The following is a 25,699-nucleotide window of genomic DNA, read 5'->3' as shown; positions in this document are numbered from 1 at the left end:
GGGTTGCAAAGAGAAGGACACGAAGTGAAGCAGCTTAGCACAGCACAGTGTATGCCTGACCACATATTTTTAAATTTCATCTCTGCCATCCCCACCCATCCTCGATTTTCCCATCTCTTTTACTTTGTCTGCTGTTTCACTTTTTTTCCCCACCCATGGCACTTTTCACCTTCAACCGTTTCTCTGGTTCATCCATATGGATCTTTTAATACACTTTCAAGTGGCTTTTTTTTTTTTTTTAAATATCGTATTGGTTTTGCCATACATCAACATGAATCCTCCATGGGTGTACATGTGCTCCCCATCCTGAACCCCCCTCCCACCTTCCTCCGCATACCCTCCCTCTGGGTCATCCCAGTGCACCAGCACCAAGCATCCTGTATCCTGCATCGAACCTGAACTGGCGATTCATTTCTTATATGATATTCTATGTGTTTCAATGCCATTCTCCCAAATCATCCCACCCTCTCCCTCTCCCACAGACTCCAAAAGACTGTTCTATACTTCTGTGTCTCTTTTGCTGTCTCGCATACAGGGTTATTGTTACCATCTTTCTAAATTCTATATATATGCGTTAGTATACTGTATTGGTGTTTTTCTTTCTGGCTTACTTCACTCTGTATAATAGGCTCCAGTTTAATTCACCTCATTAGAACGGATTCAAATGTATTCTTTTTAATGGCTGAGTAATACTCCATTGTGTATATGTACCACTGCTTTCTTATCCATTCGTCTGCTGATGGACATCTAGGTTGCTTCCATGTCCTGGCTATTATAAACAGTGCTGCGATGAACATTGGGGTACATGTGTCTCTTTCAATTCTGGTTTCCTCGGTGTGTATGCCCAGCAGTGGGATTGCTGGGTCATATAGCAGTTCTATTTCCAGTTTTTAAAGGAATCTCCACACTGTTCTCCATAGTGGCTGTACTAGTTTGCATTCCTACCAACAGTGTAAGAGGGTTCCCTTTTCTCCACACCCTCTCCAGCATTTATTGCTTGTAGACATTTGGACCACAGCCATTCTGACTGGCGTGAAATGGTACCTCATAGTGGTTTTGATTTGCATTTCTCTGATAATGAGTGATGTTGAGCATCTTTTCGTGTGTTTGTTAGCCATCTGTATGTCTTCTTTGGAGAAATGTCTATTTAGTTCTTTGGACCATTTTTTGATTGGGTCATTTATTTTTCTGGAATTGAGCTGCATGAGTTGCTTGTATATTTTTGAGATTAATTCTTTGTTAGTTGCTTCATTTGCTATTATTTTCTCCCATTCTGAAGGCTGTCTTTTCACCTTGCTTATAGTTTCCTTTGTTGTGCAGAAGCTTTTAATTTTAATTAGGTCCCATTTGTTCAGTTTTGCTTTTATTTCCAATATTCTGGGAGATGGGTCATAGAGGATCCTGCTGTGATGTATGTCGGAGAGTGTTTTGCCTATGTTCTTCTCTAGGAGTTTTATAGTTTCTGGTCTTACGTTGAGATCTTTCATCCATTTTGAGTTTATTTTTGTGTATGGTGTTAGAAAGTGTTCTAGTTTCATTCAAGTGGCTTTCTGATAAAGAGACATTAACTGAAACATCTGAATGTTGCTTTGTTGAGGAAGGTGGAGGTATATTTAACTGAGGGCAAGTGCCTTTTTAAGCACAGTTGAGGTGTATGAACTGTTACCAAATGTCTAAAACATGGTTTTGGAGCAAAGCTGTCAAGGCGGGCTCTGGAATGTTGGCTGGTGGAAGCTCTTAGGGAGATGGTGCTGGTGGTGATGGTGCACATTTACTGAGTCCTTCAACGTGTCAAGCAGAATGTAGACTGATTTAAATGCATTTTCAATTCTGTGTCCCTGTGAGGTAACCAACACCATTCACCCCATTTTACAGCTGAGGAAACTGAGGCCCAGTGAGGTTAAGTGACTCATCCTGAAGCCCAGCTCAGGTCTGCCTCATTCCCAGGCCTTCAGGCATGTTGCTCGGCTTAAGAAAAGAACATCCTAACATTTCGAGCTGGCCGGCAGTGGGATGGCAGCGTTTACCATGTGGTCTCTGCTCTGAGCCTGCTCCAGGAGAGGCTGGGTGACCATCTGTCAGGCATGCTGCAGAAGAAAGATACATTTAAACAACTTCTGAGTCTCCTTCCAGCTGTAAGATTTTATGAAAACTTCACCCAGTGGTCCCATGGGAGAGGAATTAGACTCATTCTTTGTAGTGCTGCACAGCAGAGCAGCCTGTTTCAGGCTTTTCCATCTAGAAATTCCCAATGTCAAAGGCAAGTGAATAGATACTCCTGGGAGCCCGGGGCAGAGCTGTTGGAAGCAAAATTTTGTGTTATCTCTGATAAAGAAATGATTTGAACTTTATAGTTATCCATGAAAATATGCTTGTTTGGAAAGCATTTTAAATTAGAAAATCTTTTAAAATATTAAGACATTCAAGGTCAAGTTTAAATTCCAACTCCCCCTTACTCTTCCTACTAAGTCTTTGTTTCAATTTGGTTCATTAGGAAAACATGCCACATTTACTGTCTGAATTTATGTTTCCAACCCATCACCAAGTGTCTGGGGAGAATGTTTACCTTAGTACGAGAAGCAAGGCAGGACTATAGACCAACGGGGAGGGGAGTTCTCTGGAGGTCCAGTGGTTAGGACTCAGAGCTTTTGCTGCTGTGATGTTGTTCAGTTGCAAAGTCATGCTGGACTCTTGGTGACCCCGTGGACTGCAGCTCGACAGGCTTCCCTGCCCTTCACTATCTCCCAGATTTTCTCAAACCCATGTCCACTGAGTCGGTGATGCTATCCAGCTCTCTTATCCTCTGTTGTCCCCTTCTCCTCCTGCCTCCCGTCTTTCCCAGCATTAGGGTCTTTTCCAATGAGTCAGCTCTTGCATCAGGCGGCCAAAGTATGGGAGCTTCAGCATCAGTCCTTCCAATGAATATTCAGGGTTGATTTCCTTTACGATTGACTAGTTTAATCTCCTTGCTGTCCAAAGGACTCTCAAGAGTCTTCACCAGCACCACAGTTCAAAAGCATCAGTTTGTCAGTGCTCAGCTTTCTTTACGGTCCCTCACATCTGTACATGACTACTGGTAAAACCGTAGCTTTGACTATACTGACCTTTGTCATCAAAGTGGCAGCTCTGCTTTTTTGCTGCTGTGGGCCCTGGCTCAATCCGTAGTCAGGGAATTAAGATCCCACAAGCTAAAGAAAAAAAAAGAAAGAAGACCATCCTGGAGAAGTTAGAGACAGGCAGATCTCTGTTACTCCAATGACAGAGGAATCTTTCTAATAGGTGCTGTTTCCCAGCAGTGGAAGGGAACCTCCAAAGAAGTGGTAGGGGTACTTCCCTGGTGTCCAGTGGTTAAGAATCTGCCTTGCAACACAGTGGACGTGGGTTTGATCCCTGGTTGGGGAAGTAGGGGCAACTGATGCCGCAGGGCAGCTAAGCCCTTGAGCCACAACTTGAGAGTCTGTGAGCCACAACAAAAACCCTGTGTGCCACCAACTAAGACCTGACATGGCCAAATAAATAAATATTAAAAAGAAGAAGAAGTAAGCAAGCAGCCACTGAAGTTTCCCAAGCGGAGATGGGTCACGGGCCTGGGAAAGTTAATAGAGGATTCCACTCTGGGGGTGCTGATGCCAGAGCAAATTCATGGCCACGATGAAAGGAACAGGTGGAAGCCAGTCTCTCCCCCACTGGAAGAAGGCTAGGAGTAAAACCACTTTCAGAATAATAACACTTAACACCATCCTCACTGTTTGTCAGGCCCGCTTCTCAAAGCTTTAATGAGTCCCCCAGACCTTAGAGTGACCCAGATTATCATCCGTCCACTTTCCAGATAAGGAAATAGAGGCACAGGAAATGAAATAAATGGGCCTAACGTCTCACTCATGGCCGCTAAGAAGCAGAGCTGGAATGTTGGAGCCCAGGCTGTTGGAGTTGATGCTGGAACTGGCTCTCCGGGCGCCTTCCCTGCCTTTTCTGCTGCCTCCATCCCCCACCTGCCCCATCTCCACCCCGTGACACCATTCCTGGGTTCCCGACTCTGACCTTGAAGGGATTTTGTCAGAGGAAGGAGGGCTGGTGGCGAGTGGCCAGGACACCTGGACTCTGGTCCCCACTCTGCCACTAACTAGGTGACCTTGGGAGGGTCACTTACCTTTCCTGGTTTTTCACGTGCTAATCCATTATTTCTGAGGCTGCCATAGGGACCATTGTTTTTTCTTTTTCCTTTCAATAATTTAACTAGTTATTTTATTTGTGGCTGTGCTGGGTCTTCATTGCCACGTGGGCTTTTCTCTAGTTGCGGTGTGCAGACTTCTCATTGTGGTGGCTTCTCAAGCATGGGCTCTAGGCTTGTGGGCTTCGATAGCTGCGGTTCCCAGGCTCTAGAGCACAGGCTCAGTAGTTCTGGTGTCCGGGCTTAGTTGTTCTGCAGCCTGTGGGATCTTTTAGGACCAGGGAGGGGACCCATGTCTTCTGCACTGGCGGTCAGATTCTTCACCACTGAGCTATCAGGGAAGCTCTGAGACCATTGTTTTAACCTATCTTTTACTAAAAGTCAGGGAAACTGTGCCCTTCATGTGTAAGTCCTACTCTGCTACCAATAGAACTGAATTATAGTAAGATAGAACAAAGTCAACAACCAAAAAAAAAAAAAAAAAAAGGCAAAAAATATACTGGGAAATGCACCTCTCTCTCCTTTGGAAAATGCATCTCTCCTCTCTCTCATTTTTCTAGCCAATGGCATCCTTTCACCCGGGACCCTGGACTGTGTAGATAGTGTGTCTTTCTCTAGATCAGGGAACGTCCATCACGGGCACTCTTCATGCATCCGGGCATCAACACTATGATAAGATTTTACTGGACTCCTACTCGCTGTATATTTACAACCTCACAAAGTATGAATAGATTGCATCCAGATGGCCATCAGGTTTCTAGTTTAAGTGACTATGTGACATGTTGATCTGGGACAGTGGCTTCAGCTGTGGATCCTTTCTGGGTTCCCAACAGCTGCACTGAGATGATAAAGAATCTCCAGGGTCTCCCAGGAAATCTCTGCTCTCATGTTGCCCCTCCTAGGATGGAGCCACGCTGACTGCTGAGAGCTTGATCTTGTCATGGTCCGGAGTGGGTGAGGCATGTACCATGTAGTTCTTTCCAGGATACTTTTTTAAGTCACCAGAGGATCTCACAGGGGGCAATTGGGCCCTTGGTGGCATCTCACTCCTCATCTCTTTTTCCTCTTCAGAAGAGACTCACCCTGACTTGAGAATCAAATGCAGGCTTGGTGTTTCCAATCTGGAACATTTGCTTGAATGATCTGAGGGTCTTATATACTATGGTTTTGTAAGTAACAAGAGAAGACAGCATTGATTGTGTGTCCCTGGAAGTTCTTCCAAGTGGCCTAGAAAGACTGGAATGGCTCAGAAGAAATAGCCTGCTCACCCAGTCATCCTATTAGCATGTCTAAGTATTTACTGATTGGAGATACTTTGATTAATAAATGTAGTTATCTGTCTGCCTACCTTCCTATCTCTCTATTGATCTGTCTTTATCATCTATTTTTCATCTGTCAATCTGTCTCTAGGGCTTCCCTGGTGGCTTAGATGGTAAAGAGTCTGACTGCAATGCAGGAGATCTCACTTAGATCCCTGCGTGGGAAGATCCCCTGGAGAAGGGAATGGTAGCCCACTGCAGTATTCTTGCTGAGAAAATTCTGTGGACAGAGGAGCCTGGCAGGCTGTAGTCCATGAGGTTGCAAAGAGTTGGATGTGACTGAGCAACTAACACAGCAATCTGTCTCTATCATCTGTCTGTCTGTCTATCAATCTTGATCTATTGGGTTGGACAAAAAGTTTGTTTGGGTTTTTCCATAAGATGTTATGGACAAATGTGAAGGAAATTTTTGGCCAACCCAATATATAGTGATCTACTGCTCACAATTTGGGTGAGAAGTATATTTCAGAGACAAAACTTGGCAATACAGAGAGACAAGTGCAGTATCAGAGGTGGGTTCTGGAGCCTTGAAGAAAGGACTGATCATCTTGGGTCAGACGGCAGGAGGAGAGGGGCATTCCAGGGAAAGAGCACAAAGGAGGTAAGGACAGAGCACCACTACAGGGCTGTCATCACCGAGGTCTGGGAAGAAGTGTGTGGTCAGCACGGAGGATGTTTACGGAGTGAGGGAAGTATCTGTGGCTGGAAAGGGAGATTGGGAAAGATTGTGAAGGAGTTTGTCAGCCTGGCTCAGAGAGATGGGAATGAAAGCAGTGATGAGGTGGGAGGCTGAAGGTAGACAGAGTGGATGAGGGGTCAAGGGAGGTTTAAAATGGGAGGAAATGAGTACTGAGAAATTTATGAAGGGACTATTAATACTATTACCAGTGATATGAACTGAATTCATTTGATGTGCCAGGCGGTGTGCTTCATTCAGTATAATGCTCATAACTAACTATAAAGATAGGTGCTATAATTACCTTTTTTTTTTTAAGTCTTTATTGAATTTGTTAGAATACTGCTTCTGTTTTATGTTTTGGTTTTTGGCTGCAAGGCATGTGAGATCTTAGCACCCCATCCAGGGATGGAACCTGTACCCTCTGTATTGGAAGGCAAAGGCTTAACCACTGGATCACTAGAGACGTCCCTGTAATTATCTTTTATTTTATAGATAATGAGGCTGAATCTTACAGAGGTAAAATAAATCACCCAAGGTCACAGATAAATGTGAGGGAGCCAAGACTCAAACCCTGGCTGTCTTACCCAGGGGAGAAATAACTCAAGACAAGAAATGTCCAGAAAGGAGAAGAAAGCCAGTTTACTTGTCTTGAGTTACTCCTCTGATTATTTAATTAAATAGGACCCACTTTTAAATGTTCTATTTGTCCCCAATAACCCTTCTTTCCAAAATCTTTGGTTCAGATTTTTCTCTTTGTCCCTACCTCTTGTTATTTTCCTCTCTCTGCAGTCCTTACGACATTTACATGCTTCATTGTGAAAATCTTTTTAGGATGCATTTTATGAAAAGCACAATGCAAAACAAAAATCAGTCTAGGAAACATTGACAGGATAAGCAGCATCTATTTGCAGTTTTCTCTGCACAGGTAATTTGTTTCTCAGTGCTGGGCTTTGGAGAGAATATTTACAGTGTCTGTTTTGTTTTTCTACAACATTTCCTGAGCAGGACACTGGGACTCTTGGAACTCAGGCGTATTTACCCATATCTCAGTATAAATTGAGATGCAAAGCAATTGAACAGAACAAAAGAAAAAGAAAGAAACTGCCTTGTCAGCACCATGAATCTGGCTAGTGCATCTAGGCAATTTATCAGTACAGTTAGGCTTCCTGGTATACAGTGTTAGTCACTCAGTCATGTCCGACTCTTTGAGAACACATGGACTGTATCCAGCCAGGCTCCTCTGTCCATGGAATTCTCCAGGCAAGAATTCTGGAGTGGGTTTGCCATTCCCTTCTCCAGGGGATCTTCCTGATCCATGCATCGAACCCGGGTCTCCTGCATTGCAGGCAGATTCTTTACCATCTGAGCCACCAGGGAAGCCTTTCTTGGTGTATGACTCTATCTTTCTCCATGAGTGAGGTGCACAGATAAGGTCCGGGTAGCATCTGCATGGATGAGAAAGGTGTCCTTTCACAGTTAAGATTCTCTGAAAATGGTTCATTCTTGCTCCTTCTCAAGCTCCAAGTCCTCTCCCTGATGGGGATCTAAGCCCGCATTCCTAGACCCTTAGTGCAAACTGCAACGAAGTATGTTTTCAGGAATGGAAGAAATGGGCTGGAAAATCTTCTTGGCCCATCTGTGGGCCTCTAGCCTTCTAGATGCTAGGGGCTTTGCTGGCCAGCTGAGTGGAAGCCAAGGGCCACTGAGGGTAGGAAGTCCTGGAGAGAGGCTCTTTGTCCATCTCTCAGGAGACAGTGTCCGCAAAGGAAGGGAAAACTCAACATAATGTTTCTGCAAGTCCTTGGACGATATCACAATGGACTTCTAGACTGGGCATCTTCACTTGTGCAGTGTTATTAGGACAATCACACAGCAGCAGAGGCAGCCCAACTGCAATGATGATCTCTTGAGGTGAGCCAGCCTGCAGAGGTGTGTGGCCCCAGGTCCGAGAGTTCCCGACAGAGAAGCCAAGAGAGTCCCTCTAAACTGTGGGGCTACCAGCAGATGCTGAGATGAGAGGCTTCTTGTTGGCCACTCATGAAGCAGGGCAGCCACTCTTGAGAGAAGGATTTTTAGCTGTCAACACCAGGGTTTCTTGCTAGGGGAGTCAAGGGCCTGACTGCAATGGAGTGAAAGGGTTCGAGAGAAAACTTAGAGTCAGTGAGAGTAGACAACACTTTCAAGGAATTTTATTGCCAAAAGGGTAAAGAGAGCAAAGGACAGGGAAGCAAGTGGCTGGCAAAGTCAATGAAAATTTTCTTTTTAAAGATAGAAATAATAGCAGTTGGGATATGTGGTTTAGAGTTGCATGGACCATTATGGATATATTTCAAAAGCATAATGTGCAGTGAAAAAAGCAAGTACAGAATAGTACATACAGAATGATATAATTTTACTAAAAATGTAAAATATCCACTCCGAATCCCATCATTTCTTTCTAAAATTTATTATTTTTATTTTTGGCTACACTGACTGTTGCTTCAGAAGCTTTCTTTAGTTGTGGTTGGTGAGCAGGGGCTACTCTTCAGTTGCAGTGGACGGGCTTCTCACTGAAGTGACTTCACTTGTTGGGGAGCATGGGCTCTAGGTTGCACAGGCTTCAGTAGTCGTCACACAAGGGTTTAGTTGCTCCTCAGCATATGGGATCTTCCGAACCAGGAATCGAACCAGTGTCCCCTCCATTGCAAGGCAGATTCCCAACCACTGGATCACCAGGGAAGCCCCCCATCATTCCCATATATGAATATATTTAGTAAGTATTTTGTAAAGGTCTTTATGGGACTGATACCATTCACCTCAGGCCAATGATTACCTACTGGAGTGGAAGGAAGTGCATAGGATCAGGGAAGAACATTCACAGAGCATTACATGTACCTAGATGCTTTCTTCTTTTACAAAAAGAAGAGGAAAAGCCTGAACAACATATGGTAACTTGCTAATAATATGAAAGCTAGGTGTTGGATACACAGATAATATTTGATTTCTTACAGTCTGTACTTTGCTCTCCACATTGAAATATTGGATAACATAAAATGAGCCAAAAATATCATCCACATCAACAATAAAGGAATCCTTTCCCACTTGAAAGATACCACAGAGCTTCCAGAATATGTGGGTATGGGTTATGATTTTATAAGATATTTTTTCTCAGCCACTTAATGCTCTGAAAACAAAAGGTTTGTTCCATGCAAATGTGTGGAGTGAAAGGGTTTTCCTTTTTTTGTGTGTGGACCTTTTTTTTTTTTTTTTACAGTTTTTATTACAATGTTGCTTCTGTTTCATGTTTTGTTTTTTTGGCCACGAGGCATATGGGATCTTAGCTTTCCACCCAGGGTTTGAACCTGTACCCCTTGCTTTGGAAGGCAAAGTCTTAACTACTGGACCACCAGGGAAGTCCCCAGGATTATTAACTAGTCACTATTTGGCTCTCTACCATCTCCCTTCGCACTGTGAGGGAGTGTACTGGCAGATGGAGATGACTGTGAGAAGAGGGGGTGATTTTTTTTTCTGATGATGGTCCATAGAGTATACCCCTATCATTTAGAGCAGCATTTGACATGATTGCAGATGCTGGGAAAGATTGAAGGCAGGAGGAGGAGGAGACGACAGAGGATGAGATGGTTGGATGGCATCACTGACTCGATGGACATGAGTTTGAGCAAGCTCTGGGAGTTGGTGATGGACAGGGAAGCCTGGTGTGCTATAGCCCGTGGGGTTGCAAAGAGTCAGAGATGACTGAGTGGTTGAACTGAACTGACTTGACATGTTTGCAGAAATAATTTTGGAGAGAAGTTAAAGCTAGAAGCCATTGCTGGATTGAACCACGTGATCTCACCACTGGGAAATGGAAAGTTTATCATTGTGGGTTTTATTTTGCCCCTATTAAGCATCGAGAAACAGCCACAACTGTGTTTCTGATATTCACAGTCACTAATGTTGGGCTTTGCCTCGAATTCTCTAGTGTCCATGGGCTGGACATTGCAGTGATTGGAGGGTTACATGATTTCCAGGGAGACAGATGAGGGGCCCGGAAAAACAGTGCCCTGAATGGAAAGTCTTTTATAACTGATCAAGATGTGAATCTGAGGACCTGACTTTTCAAAACAATTCAAGAAAGAAGTTACAATGCCTCTGTGGGGATGGATTAGGAGGAGGATCTGCAAGGGAACATCGAGGCCCCTGTTCCTCTTCTTTTAACCACTTATATTTTCTGAAGGTCTGATATAAATATGGTATATCTAATGGACCAATGAAAGAAAGTACTAGAGAAGCTGGTTTCATGTCAATATAAGGAAGTTTGTTTTAAATAATTGGATGCCTATGAAGTCATGGCGTTGCTTCACGCAGTGGTCACCAGGAGGCTTCTTGTGATGACGTCCTAGGTGGTTTCAGGTTTGCTGTTTGGAGGAGGTTGTGTGAGCAGGTCTAGCTCCAGGGATGGACAGATTCTCTGAATGGCAGGGACCCTCTCCCCTGTTCTCACTGCCCCGTCTCCTTTCCCTTCTTCCCACTGGCACCAGGATGGGGGCTGAGGACACGAGTATCACAGTCTCCCACTGTGATGCTCTAGGGACAATGTGCATGAGATGTTGTTCAGTCCTTAAGTTGTGCCAGACTCTTTTGTGACCCCATGGACTGTAGCCCTCCAGGCTCCTCTGTCCATGGGATTTCCCAGGCAAGAATACTGCAGTGGGTTGCCATTTCCTACTCCAGGGGATCTTCCTGACCCGGGGATTGAAGCTGTGTCTCCTGCGTTGCAAGTCATTTCTTTACCACTGAGCCACCAGGGAAGACCAGGCATGGGATGAGCCAACTGCAAATGTTTTTGAATTTCAGGAGAAGACTTCAAATTCAGTAAAATGGTAGCAGATATTCATCCGGGTTCATCCCTGGAGACCTGTGGGCAGATTGCCTAGTTCTCTGTTCAGATAACTTGAGGCAGCTTAGAAGGAAAGAGCAAGAACAGCGCAGGCCATGTTTACATAAAACCCCAAGTTCACCTTTTAGGGTTGGTTTCTGTTTCTTTCTGATTAAGTACAGGAGTTGAGAGCTGCACAAATAAATTTGACTGCTTGTCTGTCACATCTGATTTCGTTGTTAGAAGGACTGAGCTACCAGCCAACTCTTCATGACCTGTGTCGAGGGGAGCTCATCGGCTGGCGGCCAACCGTTGAGCATGCAGCCTTGGCCCAAGGCCACATGGCAGATTGGAGTATTTTACTTGAGGGTTGCTCAGGATGGGGCCCTTCGGAGCGACATGGGCCAGATGTCCAGGCCCATTTGGATGGTGGGAGGGCAGCTGGTCTGTTGTTCTGTGAGATGAGGCAGCATTTCCAAGCCATGGAGCTCAGTGGTTAGGGCACAGTCATAGGAGGGCAGGTCCTGACATCAAGGAAGTTCCAGTGTAGCTAAATACTTCAGCACATCTTTTTTTTTAAGTGGAAAATAGTTGATTTATAATGTTGTGTTGATTTCTGCTGTAAAATGACTCAATTACATATATATATATTCTTTCTTTATATTTTTTATGTTTTTTTTCCTTTTGCACTTTTTAATAAGTTATTTTTAATTGGAGGATAATTGCGTTACAGTGTTGTGTTGGTTTCTGCCATACAAAAATGTGAATGAGCCATAAGTCTACATATATCCCCTCCCTCTTGAGCCTCCTTCCCCCCTCCCCCATCCCACCCCCCTAGGTCATCACAGAGCACCAGACTGAGCTTCCTGTGTTATATAGCAGCTTCCCGCTAGCTATTCTTTTTATTCTTTATATTATTTTTATTTTCCATATGGTTTACCATAGGATATTGAATATAGTTCCCTATGCTATACAGTGGGACCTTGTGTATCCATTCTATGTCTAATAGCTTACATCTGCTAACCCCAACTTCCTACTCCATCCCTCCCTCAACCTCCTTCCCCTTGGCAACGACAAGTCTGATGTCTATGTCCATGAGTCTGAACCTATCTACAAAACAGAAACACTTGTGTCATATTTTAGATTCCATGTATAAGTGATATCACATGGTATTTGTCTTTTTCTGACTTACTTCCCTTAATGTAATCATATCTGTTTGCATTCATGTTGCTGCCAATGCATCATTTCATTCTTTTTATGGCTGAGTAGTATTCCATTGTCTATACCTCAGCATTTCTATCAAAAGTTTTAGAAATTCCTTCTCTTCCCATTTGACCCTTTGTTAATTGCAGATACCCAGACTTCCAGCATATGTTACATAGATCTGGGCCCAAGAAGAGGCAGAAGGAAGGATCTGGCCTGAAAAGATGCCTCATTTTTCTGGTCCTTCACTTTCTGCACCCACTCCTTATGGGGTAGACACTCCTCCTGCTACATAGGAGCAGTTTGGAATATTCAAAGTTTGTATTTGATGGAGCCCCACAGATGGCTAAGAACCAACTATCCCGAGTTTGATTAACAGAAACATAAAGGGATAATGGGTGGTGGTGGTTTAGTCACTAAGTCATGTCTGGCTCTTGCAGCCCTGTAGACTGTAGCCCACCAGGCTCCTCTGTCCATGGGATTTCCCAGGCAAGAATACTGGAGTGGGTTGCCAGTGAATACAAGTGAACTTTTAGTATTATTGTTCAAGTCCTTTTGGACTATGTCTTACCAGCCCCTCTCTAGTCAACAATACTCACATTCACAAACAAGGAAACTGGTTCAGTGGATGAGGGGTGGACAGAAGTTCACAGATCAACTAATGGTGAAGCCAGAACAGGACTTCAGATCCCTGCTCTGTGCATTTCCATGCTGGTCTGCCTGCTGTCAGCCAGCTTCTGGATGCTCCAGTCTGGTGGAGGATCCTGGGGGTAGGGGTGGGGTAGCTGCATCCATGGACACTAATGGTAAGAATGTAAGGGTTCACCACCAAGGGTCATGAGGGGCTTTCAGGATCTTCAGCACTGGCTCTAGACCACGCACTTGGTCCTCACCTCATAGCTGCTCCCAAGAACAGGGTTTCATCTCTTTCCTTTATCAGTGGTTCCCCAGCACTTTGAATAAAGGAACTTAATAAATACTTGCTGAATTCATCTGTTGCACTGTCATCTCTCCCAGGAGATTATAAGGGAAAGAGACCATGTGATGGTAAATGGTGCCTTTCCACCTGAATCATGAAGAATAGTGTAGTGAATGTTTTGATGGCTTTTAAGAGAGAAATAAACTTCTAATTGTGGGTCTATGCATTGGTAACCTTGGGACCTTGATCTTGTTACCTGAGCTCCTCTGAGCCTTAGTTTCATTCTGTGTTATGAGCATTAAAGGAGATGAGCTATGGTCAGTGTTCAGTTTTTATACATTTAACAAAAACAGTTCCTCCTGCCCGTGGTTACTTCCCACTGTGTGAATATATTGGTGGATATATGAATTCTGTAGGCACTGTTCCATAAAAATAATTAACATCTATTGGTCCCTCTTTAAGTATTCTATCCTCTTGACAAACTAGAGAAAGATGAAATGCTGTTTAACAACTAGAGGGATTTATTTACCTTTTTCAATGCATTTAAGTTGAACCCTATAGAATTTTTGCAGTAATTTCATATCTAATCCAAATACTACAGATTTTCTTTTCCACTATTTCTGAATCCTGATTCGCTCAGCCTATCACAACTCAAGCTGACTGGACTCAGTTGCCTTTAATTCTGATTTGTAAGCTATAATTACTTGCATTCGCTGTCTTTAGAATCACCAAATACTCTCATTAACACTACTTTGTTAAGCCCTCAGGGTATCACAAGGACCGAGTAGTATTTTCCCCATTTTATAGGTTCGAAAAGGGAGGTCTGCAGAGTTGAGTTTGCCCAAGGCCACAGGTGAGAAGTAGGCAAGCTATTGAACTTAGGTGTTCTGACTCCTGAGGTCAGTTTGCCTCCCATTATACGCCAGCTGTGCCCTCTTATCATCATCACCATCCTTATCATCGGCTATGACTCAAGGATATTTGTCTGGCTAATGGCTAATGGCCTATTTATCTCTTGCCTCCTGGTTTTCACTTCTAGCTACTTCAGCCCTTTGCATGCCCATGTTCTGCTCGAACTGATTTATCTTATTAGATCCTGAAAAGAAGTGTAAAGGAAGAGAGTGTTTGGGTCTGCTTAATACATAACTTTTCTGAAGACCCCAACCATCTTAAACAATGACGACTGGGACTCCAGAACCTGGAAGGTTCTCTTTCATCACCTGCGTTTCCCCTGGCACAGCCCACGGGACCATCCATGTGGGCAGAGTGCTTCTCAATTGTAATAAAAAGTTTAATTATTCATCAGCACAGTCGCTGTTAGACAAAGGCCCAATTATTATTCATCTATAGCTAAGTAGCCTCCTGCTCTTTTTTGGAGTTGTGACAAGCCCAACGCTTCCAGAACTGGCAGAGGGCTCAGATCAGAGAGCGTTTTGGGGCTCGCCTCAACCAGGAAGAGCAGGCCAGTGCTCCCTGCTTGAGCCTGGGCTCCCTCCCTCGCCTGCTGCCCACTGTAACTCTGGCCAGAGAGCCTGCCCGGAGCTAGGAATGCTGGGAGTGGGAGCGACATTCTGTAGCCATCAGGCTGGCAGTGGGGAGGCATCGTGCAGTTTACCTGGCAGAGGCTCTCTGGGTGGAACAGCTGCACAGGGGACCTTTTGCCAAAGGAGCAGCCGAATTGCAAATGAAGTTCTGGAGGCTTGGTTCTTGATCAGATCCACGCTGGCTTTTGGCCTCCACAATCTGTGGCCTCCTCCCTGTGAGTCCTCGGCGGGTCTAGGTCATCGGGAGGGTGAAGCCGGGAGGAGGAAGTATCCCAGGTTGCAGCCTTTCACTTCCCTTTTCCCTTCCTGGCTCAGCATCTCTCTCCCCAAAGCTCTTCCTCCCTCCTCATCAGTCATCCCAGGGTGAGGACTTTCCTGGGCTGGACAGCTTTCCAGGTTTCCTTTATTTCTACTTCCCACCTCCCCACATTTACCACAAGAGAGATGTTGGCCAGACAGTCTCTTGACCTCCTGGAACCCAGAGCACCATGCTGCACTTTTGGGAAGTGTCCCCACCTCTCACATCCCCCCAGAGGTCCTGGGCCACATGGGAACTTCTCCTGGTGGCTTCCATGATCTACCACAGCCTTTGCCCAGAACCCAGCTCCACAGGACAGTCTGTTCTGCCCTCTGCCCACAGACCCCGGTATCTCCCAGCTACTCTGGCCCCATCCTGCCTCAAAGCATCTTGGCCTGGTGCCACCTCTCACCCCTTTAACCCTGGATCTCCCAGGCATCCTCCCACCTCTATCCTCCCCATCTCTAAGTCCACAGGGACCTGTGAGCCCTCACCTCTGTGTGCTCAGCCTCCTCAATCCACTCTCCACTTACCCCAACCCCGCCTGCTTCCTTGCAACACCACATGTGTAGCTTTTCTCCACTGCAGATTTTCCATTCTCCGGTTTCTGGGTCGTGTCATTTTTCTCTTCATTAACCTGTGGTGGCTTTCACCTCACTCAGAGCAAAAGCTGAAGTCCTTACAGTGTCCCTCTGTGGCTCGCCCCTGTTATACTCCAACTACAGTAAACCCGACCACTGTCCTCTTTCCCCATCTCTTTGCTCCATTTTCTCAAGTCAAACCTGGTCTTGTCTCAGGACTTTTGCATTTGGTACCCTTGCACCATATATTTGATGCCCCACTCCCTTCTTCCATATCCGCTCTGTACACTATATATTTGATGCCCCACTCCCTTCTTCCATATCCGCTCTGTACACTATAATACCCTGGCTTCCCCTCTCCCCACCAAACTAACTTTTTTATAGCACTGGTGACCCTAACATAATATATATATTTATTAATTTAAAATTTCATTTTAGAAAATGTATTTATTTATTTTAATTACAGGATAATTTCTTTACAATATTGTGGTGGTTATTCCATACATTGACATGAATCAGCCACAGGTGTACATGTGCCCCAACATCCTGAACTTCCCTCCCACCTCCCTCCCCACCCCACCCCTCTGGGTTTTCCCAGAGCACGGGCTTTGTGTGCCTTGGTTCATGCATCGAACATGCACTGGTCATCCATTTCACATATGGTAACATACATGTTTCAAGGCTATTCTCTCAAATCATCCCACCCTCACCTTCTCCCACATAGTCCAAAAGTCTGTTCTTTACATCTGTGTCTCTCTTGCTGTCTTGCATATAGGGTTGTCATTACTGTCTTTCTAAATTCCATATATATACATTAATACACTGTATTGGTGTTGCTCTTTCTGACTTACTTCAGTCTGTAAAATGGGCTCCAGCTTCACCCACCTTATTAGAACCAACTCAAATGTATTCTTTTTTATAGCTGAGTTATGTTCCATTTGTATATGTACCACAACTTCCTTATCCGTTGATCTGCCAGTGGACATCTAGGTCGCTTCCATGTCCTGGCCATCGTAAACAGTGCTGCAGGGAACACTGGGGTACATGTGTCTCTATCAGTTCTGGTTTCCTCCGTGTGTATGCCCAGCAGTGGGATTACTGGGTCATATGGCAGTTAGTTTTCCAGTTTTTTTGTTTATTGTCTGCCCCCCTGCATAAGTAAACTCCATGAGAATAGGGACTTTGTTCACAGACAGTGGAGTGGAACTTGTGACCCTTACAAACTGATATTGTTGTTTTTTAGTTACTAACTCATGTCTGACTCTTTTACGACCCCATAGATTATAGCCCACCAGTCTCCTCTGTCCATGGACTTCTCCAGGCAAGAATACTGGAGTGGGTTGCATTTTATTCTCCAGGGGATCTTCCTGACCTAGGGATTAAACCCTCATCTCCTCCATTGGCAGGTGGATTCTTTACCACTGAGCCACCAGGGAGGCCCACAAATTCATATTCTGAAATCCTAAGCCCCAATACAGTGATATTAGGAGGTGGGGCTTTGGGTGGCAATCAGGGTTAAATGAGGTCAGGAGGGTGAGGCTTTTGCGAGGGGATTAGCGTCCTCATAAGGAGAAACACCTGAGAACCTGCTGTTCTCCCTCCACGGGGTAGTGGGGCAGAGGCAGGAAAGAGAGAGCTCTCCTCTCCAGAGCCTGACCAGGCCGGTGCTGTCCATCCTCTAGGACCTGCAGCCAGACCTCCAGAACTGTAAGTGATCAATTTCTGTTGTTTAAGCCACCCCATCTATGGTGTTTTGTTATGGCTGCTAGAGCTAAGACTTGGAAGTCTTTGCTTAAATGAAGGCCTAAGGGGGCGAGGAGAGGAAAGCTGGGATGTTGTGGTGGTTTGTCTGCTCCTTGCTGCAACGTCTGTCCTTGCAGGAAGCCCCTCCTGTTTTGAGGTCACTGCTGGTTGCCATCAGCCTGTCTCCCTGTCATTTTCTCACAGAGACTGTGGAATCTGACTCCCCTATTCTTCCTTCAGGCTGGTTTTTAACATCCACAGAGGTGCTCTGTCTCTCCAACAGCTTCCTTGAGGTCAAGGCTTCCTCAACTCTCGTGTACTTCACCCACGTCCAACAGGAACTTCTTGTTCCCACACTGAATACCCCCTGCTTCTGTGTTTTATGCTGTGACCATGATACCCACTGCTCTGCCCACCTCCCCCTACCTCAGCCCATGTCTCTTTCCCATCACACATGTACTCTTGACTTTGTGGAGACTCACTTTTGACTCCTGTAAGACTTCTCCTGGATCAGTAAGCCCCAGAAAGGGTGTATCCTTTCTGTTCTGCACGGAATCTGCCTCCTGAAGAGGTAGGGGTGAAGGGTGGACTGAAGCCCAATCTAAACGTTGCTCAGGAAGCCGGACACAGGGGCAGGGCCATGTCCCCTGGAAGAAGGAGCACCTCTGTCTTCTTAGAAAGGACAGACCTTGCCAGTCCTGTGTGCAACACACAGTTCAGTCCTCAATCTCCCTTGCTTCCTGGTGCAGAGACTTGGTTTAGTTCCACCAACCTAATGCATCTGTAAGAGACTTTGACTCAAAACTAAGTTATATTAATACAGAGAGGGCTGAGTAGGGGTCTCGGTTTTCCTTGGAACAGGCTGTTGGGGGCATTTGGTTCTATAGACGGCAGCTGTGGTGGGCACCTTGGAGCTAAAGCTTAATGATTAGGGTTGGAGTCTCAGCCTATCTGATGGACCAGGCCTATGGTGTATTGGGGAGAGTCATTCCTGGACACCAACTAGAGGCTATTTCTTGACACCACTCGGTGATTTTTTTGAGCTGTGTATATACCTCTCTGTTTAAGTCAGCAGAAGTGGATTATAACTAGGACACCCCATAGGTACCCTCTGTGCCTCTTTCCCTTCCCTTTTCATGTGGTCATCTGAGCTTCTCTCTTCTCCACTTCCTTGCCTCCTGCACCCACCCAACAAAATACCTGCCCCCCTTTCTCTCTACCTCTGAGCAGTTCAGCACCTTGTGGGAGGAAATCGCAGAGCCAGGCAAACTGTTACTTGTGTCTCAACCTCAACTGGGTCACTGTGGATACCCAGGAATCTTTTCCTTTCTTTTTTCATGTCCTTCTCCCATTCTTTTCAATGATTTAAAACTTCTACTATCCCTTACATATGTGGTCTCTTCATTCTTAGCAGATAGCCCTTTAACTTTTTTAAAAAAACTTCTTATTTTATATCGGAGTATAGCCTGGAGAATCCATGGACAGAGGAGCCTGGTGGGCTACAGTCCAAAGAGTTGGAAAGGACTGAAGTGACTTAGCACACATCGCTGATTAATAATGTAATAATTTCAACTGAACAGTGAAGGGACTCAACTATACTTATAAATGTATACATTCTCCCCCAAACACCCCTCCCGTTCAGGCTGCCAAATAACATTGAGCCGAGTTCCCTGTGGTATATAGTAGGGCCTTGGTGGTCATCCGTTTTAAATACAGCAGTGTGTACATTTCTGTCCTAAACTCCCTAACCATCCCTTTCCCCTATCCTTCCACCCGGCAACCATAAATTGGTTCTTTAAGTCTGTGAGTCTTTTTCTATTTTGTAACATTTGTATCATTTCTTTTTAGATTCCACATATAAGGAGCCATAGGGTATGTCTCCTTCTTATATAACCCTTTAACTTTCTGTTCTACTCACCCCTTCCACACCCACTCCCCACCACCATGTTTTGCATGCTCCCTGGCTTTCCTTAGGGGGAGAACAAGGGGCACCTTTTTTCCTCTGTATAGGCAGCCTCACTGCATCTCTGGCCTGGTCTCCTGCCTTCTCTGTATCTTGCTTCACCATTGTCACCATTTCTTCTTGCATCCTCTGCCTTTCTTTCCTTTCTCAAAAAATAACAAAAACATTTACTTAGTTTGCATGTTGGTTATTTCATATGTGAAGTGTCTCCTCATGTGTTTTCAGGTGGAGTAGGTTAGGAAGCACTGTAGATGATCTGTACCCAGTAGATCTTGTCTGCACTTTTGAGGGGGTAAACGCATTAGCTGGCAACCAGAAAAGATGGCCAGTCTGAGCCTCTTGTCCTTGAGCAGGTCAAAAGGGAGATCAAGGAAAACAATATCAGTTGTTTATGGATTCTTTTTAAAAAAATAATTTTTTAATATTTTTGGCTGTGCTGGAGCTTCATTGCTACGAGGGCTTTTTCTCTGGTTGTGGAGAGTAGGGGCTACTCTTTAGTTGCGGTGCATAGGTTTCTCATTGTAGTGGCTTCATTTATTGCCAAACATGGGCTCTAGGGTACATGGGCTTCAACAGTTGCAGTTCCTGGGCACTAGAGCACAAGCTCAGTAGTTGTGGCAATGGACTTAGGCACTCCATGGCATGTGAGATCTTCCCAGACCAGGGATGGAAGCCGTGTCCCCTGCATTGGCAGGTGGATTCTTTATCCCTGAGCTACCAGGGAGGTTCTCCGATTGTGGATTCTTGAGAAAACTTTGGCTGAGGAGCATGGTTCCAGGCTCTCTTTGTATAATGTCTACTAGTGTCCATCCATTAGCTTCTTGACCCCATAATCGATTCTCATTCCCCACTGGATCGTGCCCCTGAACTGCTCATCACACTCAACTAATTTCTATCTTGGAAAAATACACGACCCTCCCTTGATAGCATGGTCAAACTCCTCTGAAAGCTTCCCTGTCTTCTTGGTCTCTGCCTTTTATTCCACCTTAGTCTGTCTTCTGAACCCCATCATTCCACCAAAACTCATGCTGAGATCAATCATGACCTGCGTATCAAACATAAGGACCAATATTTTTATTGAAGTAGAGGTGGTTGACAATGTGTTTCAAATGTAAAATAAAGTGATTCAGTTGTATATATTTACATACTTTTTTTCAGATTTTTTTTCATTACAGGTTATTACAAGATACTGAATATAGTTGCCTGAGCTGTAAAGCAAATCTTTGCTGTTTATTTTATATGTTGGTGCATGTCTGTTAATCTCATACTCCTAATTTACCCCCTCAGTAATTTTAAAAAAATTAATTAATTTATTTTTTAATTGAAGGATAATTGCTATACAGAATTTTGTTGTTTTCTGTCAAACCTCATCATGAATCAGCCATAGGTGTACATATATCCCCTCCCTTTTGAAACTCCTGCCCATCTCCTTCCCCATCCAACCCCTCTAGGTTGATCCAGAGCCACTGTTTGAGTTTCATGAGCCATACAGCAAATTCCCATTGGCCATCTATTTTACACACAGTAATGTAAGTTTCCATGTTACTCTTTCCATACATCTCAGCCTCTCTTCCCCACTCCATATGTCCATAAGTCTATTCTCTATGTCTGTTTCTCCATTGCTGCCCTGTAAATAAACTCTAGATTCTGTGTATATGTATTAGAATATGATATTTATCTTTCTCTTTCTGACTTCACTCTTTATAATAGGCTCTAGGTTCATCCACCTCATTAGATTGACTCAAATGCATTCCTTTTTATGGCTGAGGGATATTCCATTGTGTATATGTACAAAAACTTCTTTATCCATTCATCTGTTGATGGACATCTAGGTTGCTTCCATGTTCTCAGTCAGTTTGGTTAATTTGCTCAGTCGTGTCTGACTCTTTGTGACCCCATGAACTGCAGCATGCCAGGCCTCCCTGTCCATCACCAACTCCTGGAGCCTACCCAAACTCATGTGCATTGAGTTGGTGATGCCATCCAACCTTCTCATCCTCTGTTGTCCCCTGCTCCTCCTGCCCTCAATCTTTCCCAGCATCAGGGTCTTTTCTAGTGAGTCAGCTCTTCGCATCAGATGGCCAAAGTATTGGAGTTTCAGCTTCAGTATCAGTCCTTCCAATGAACACCCAGGACTGATCTCCTTTAGGATGGACTGGTTGGATCTCCTTGCAGTCCAAGGGACTTTCAAGAGTCTTCTCCAACACCACAGTTCAAAGGCATCAATTCTTCAGTGCTCAGCTTTCTTCACAGTCCAACTCTCACATCCATACATGACCACTGGAAAAACTATAGCCTTGACTAGATGGACCTTTGTTGGCAAAGTAATGTCTCTGCTTTTTAATATGCTGTCTAGGTTGATCATAACTTTCCTTCCAAGGAGTAAGTGTCTTTTAATTTCATGGCTGTAATCACCATCTGCAGTGATTTTTAGAGCCCAAAAAATAGTCAGCCACCGTTTTCACTGTTTCCCCATCTATTTGCCATGAAGCGATGGGACCAGATGTTGAAGCTGAAACTCCAATACTTTGGCCACCTGATGCGAAGAGCTGACTCATTTGAAAAGACCCTGATGCTGGGAAAGATTGAGGGCAGGAGGAGAAGGGGACGACAGAGGATGAGATGATTGGATGGCATCACTGACTCAGTGGACATGGTTTGGGTAGACTCCGGCAGTTGGTGATGGACAGGGAGGCCTGGCATGCTGCAGTTCATGGGGTCACAAAGAGTCAGACAAGACTGAGCGACTGAACTGAAGTGAACTGATGGGACCAGATGCCATGATCTTAGTTTTCTGAATGTTGAGCTTTAAGCCAACTTTTTCACTCTCCTCTTTCACTTTCATCAAGAGGCTCTTTAGTTCCTCTTCACTTTCTGCCATATGGGTGGTGTCATCTGCATATCTGAGGTGATTGATATTTCTCCCAGCAATCTTGATTCCAGCTTGTGCTTCTTCCAGCCAGTGTTTCTCATGTACTCTGCAGATAAGTTAAATAAGCAGGGTGACAATATACAGCCTTGACGTACTCCTTTTCCTATTAGGAACCAGTCTGTTGTTCCATGTCCAGTTCTAACTGTTGCTTCCTGACCTGCATACAGATTTCTCAAGAGGCAGGTCAGGTGGTCTGGTATATCCATCTCTTTCAGAATTTTCCACAGTTTCTTGTGATCCACACAGTCAAAGGCTTTGGCATAGTCCATAAAGCAGAAATAGATGTTTTTCTGGAACTCTCTTGATTTTCGATGATCCAGCAGATGTTGGCAATTTGAATCCCTGGAATAAACCCAACTTGATCATGGTGTATGAGCTTTTTGATGTGTTGCTGAATTCTGTTTGCTAAAATTTTGTTGAGGATTTTTGCATCTATGTTCATCAGTGATGTTGGCCTGTCATTTTCTTTTTTTGTGTTGTCTTTGTCTGGTTTTGATATCAGGGTGATAGTGGCCTCATAGAACGAGTTTAGAAATGTTCTTTCCTCTGCAATTTTTTGAAAGAGTTTTAGAAGGATAGGCATTAGCTCTTCTAGAAATGTTTGATAGAATTCTCCTGTGAATCCATCTAGTCCTGGGCTTTTGTTTTTTTGGGAGATTTTTGATCACAGCTTCAATTTCAGTGCTTGTAATTGGGTTGTTCATAATTTCTGTTTCTTCCTGGTACAGTCTTAGAAGATTGAACTTTTCTAAGAATCTGTCCATTTCTTCCAGGGTATCCATTTTATTGCCCTGTAGTTGTTCATAATAGTCTCTTATAATCCTTTGTATTTCTGCATTGTCCATTGTAACCTCTCATTTTTCATTTTTAATTCTGTTGATTTCTTATCTCTTTTTTTCTTGATAAGTCAGGCTAAAGTTTTGTCAATTCTGTTTATCTTCTAAAAGAAACAGCTTTTAGTTTTGTTAATCTTTACTATTGTTTCTTTCATTTCTTTTTCATTTATTTCTGCTCTGATTTAATTATTTCTTTCCTTCCACTAATTTTTTTTTTGGTCTTTTGCCAGTTGTTTTAGGTGTAAAGTTAGGTTGTCTATTCGATATTTTTCTTGTTTCTTGAGGCAGGATTGTATTGTTATAAACTTCCCTCTTAGAACTGCTTTTGCTGCATCCCATAGCTTTTGAGTTGTCATGTTTTCATTGTCATTTGTTTCTGGAAATTTTTTGATCTCCCTTTTGATTTCTTCAGTAACCTGTTGATTATTTAGAAATGTATTGTTTAATCTCCATGTGTTTGTGTTTTTTACAGTTATTTTTTCTTGTAATTAATATCTAGTCTCATAGTGTTGTGGTCGGAGAATTTGCTTGATATGATTTCAATTTTCTTAAATTTACTGAGGTTTGATTTGTGACCCAAGATGTGGGTAGACCTATCCTGGAGAATATTCCATGTGCACTTGAGAAGAAGGTTCATTCTTCATCATTTGGATGGAATGTCCTTAAGATATTGATTAGATCCATCTCATCTAATATATCATTTAAGACTTGTGTTTCCTTATTAATTTTCTGTTTTGATGATTTGTCCATTGATGTCAGTGGGGTGTTAATGTCTCCTACTATTATTGTATTACTATCAATTTCTCCTTTTATGACTGTTAGTGTTTGTCTTGTGCATTGAGGTGCTCTATTTTGGGTGCTTAGATATTTACAATTGTTATGTCTTCCTCTTGGACTGATCCCTTGATTATTGTGTAGTGTTCTTCTTTGTCTCTTGTAATCTTTATTTTAAGATTGATTTTGTCTGATATAAGGATTGCTACTCTAGCTTTCCTTTGCTTCCCATTTGCATGGAATATATTTTTCCATCCTCTCACTTTCAGTCTATATGTGTCTTTAGGTGTGAAGTGGGTTTCTTGTAGACAGCATATATATGGGTCTTATTTTTGTATCCATTCAGCCAGTCTGTATCTTTCATTGGAGCATTTAATCCATTTACATTTAAGGTAATTATTGATATACATGTATGTTCCTTTTGCCATTTTGTTAATTGTTTGGGGTTGATTTTGTAGATCTTTTTCTTCTCTTGTATTTCTTGACTATATAAGTCCTTTTATCATTTGTAAAGCTGGTTTGATGGTACTGAATTCTCTTAACTTTTGCTTGTCTGAAAAGCTTTTTATTTCTCCATCAATTTTGAATGAGATCCTTGCTGGGTACAGTAATCTTGGTTGTAGATTTTTCCCTTTCAGTACTTTAAATACATCCTACCATTCCCTTCTGGCTTGCAGAGTTTCTGTTGAAAGATGAGCTGTTAAATGTGTGGGGTTTCCCTTGTATGTTACTTGTTGCTTTTCCCTTTCTGATATTAATATTCTTTCTTTGTGTTTAGTCTTTGTTATTTTGATTAGTATGTGTCTTGGCGTGTTTCTCCTTGGGTTTATCCTGTATGGGACTCTTTGCTCCTCTTGGACTTGATTGACTATTTCCTTTTCCATGTTGGGGAAATTTTCAACTATAATCTCTTCAAAAATTTTCTCATACCCCCTTTTTTTTCTCTTTTTTTCCTGGGAATTCTATAATTCAAATGTTGGTGCATTTGATATTGTCCCAGGGGTCTCTGAGACTATCCTCAGTTCTTTTCGTTCTTTTTACTTTATTCTGCTCTTCAGAAGTTATTTCCACCAGTGTATCTTCCAGCTCACTGATTTGTTCTTCTGCTTCAGATATTCTGTATTGATTCCTTCTAGGGTATTTTTATTTTCAGTAATTGTGTTGTTTGTCTCTGTATGTGTGTTTTTTAATTCTCCTAGGTCTTTGTTAACTGATTCTTGCATATTCTCCATTCTGTTTTCAAGGTTTTTTGATCGTCTCTACTATCATTATTCTGAATTCTTTTTCAGGTAGTTTCCCTATTTCCTGTTCATTTATTTGGACTTCTGTGTTTCTAGTTTGTTTCTTCTCTTGTGTAGTATTCTCTGCCTTTTCATTACTTTTTAAAAACTTATTGTGTTTGAGGTCTCCTTTTCCCAGGCTTCAAGTTTGAATTCTGTCTTCCTTTTGACTTCTGCCTTCCTCAGGTTGGTCCAGTGGTTTGTGTAAGCTTAGTATAGGGTGAGATTTGTGCTGAGTTTTTTTTTTTTTTTTTCCCTCTGATGGACAAGGCTGAGTGAGGTGCTAATCCTGTCTGCTGATGATTGGGTTTGTATTTTTGTTTTGTTTGTTGTTTAGATGAAACGTCCCGCACAGGGTGCTACTGGTGGTTGGGTGATGCCAGGTCTTGTATTCACGTGGTTTCCTTTGTGTGAGTTCTCAATATTTGATACTCCCTAGGGTTAGTTGTCTGGTAGTCTAGAGTCTTGGAATCAGTGCTTCCACTCTAAAGGCTCAGAGCTTGATCTCTGTTTCCTATTCAAGGTGTTCATTTGTATGAAGAGACATTGGTAATGGCCTGAATGAACCTTTTGGCCAAACCAATAGTTTATCCTTTTCT

The 25,699-nt window shown here is 43.4% G+C and overlaps 1 long non-coding RNA gene across 5 annotated transcripts in view; it reads left to right on the top strand.

Annotated features, from left to right (window-relative positions):
* Positions 1-25,699, top strand: part of LOC123333203 — a 207,646-nt gene that overhangs the window by 109,319 nt on the left and 72,628 nt on the right. Inside the window, exons 1-2 of one of the 5 annotated variants that reach the window (XR_006640919.1) lie at positions 14,729-14,908; positions 17,184-17,279. The exons of 1 other annotated variant lie outside the window; for it this stretch is intronic. This is a non-coding gene — a long non-coding RNA (uncharacterized LOC123333203). Of the gene's footprint in view, positions 1-14,728; positions 14,909-17,088; positions 17,280-19,163; positions 19,188-25,699 lie in introns of those variants that run through there. 3 more of the 5 variants (XR_006640921.1, XR_006640922.1, XR_006640918.1) reach the window with 3 other exon arrangements.

This window comes from Bubalus bubalis, chromosome 4 (assembly GCF_019923935.1).
Source record: "Bubalus bubalis isolate 160015118507 breed Murrah chromosome 4, NDDB_SH_1, whole genome shotgun sequence".
Classification (NCBI taxonomy): domain Eukaryota; kingdom Metazoa; phylum Chordata; class Mammalia; order Artiodactyla; family Bovidae; genus Bubalus; species Bubalus bubalis.
Note: the sequence above shows the minus strand (reverse complement) of the source record. Positions and strands in the feature narration are given on the sequence as shown.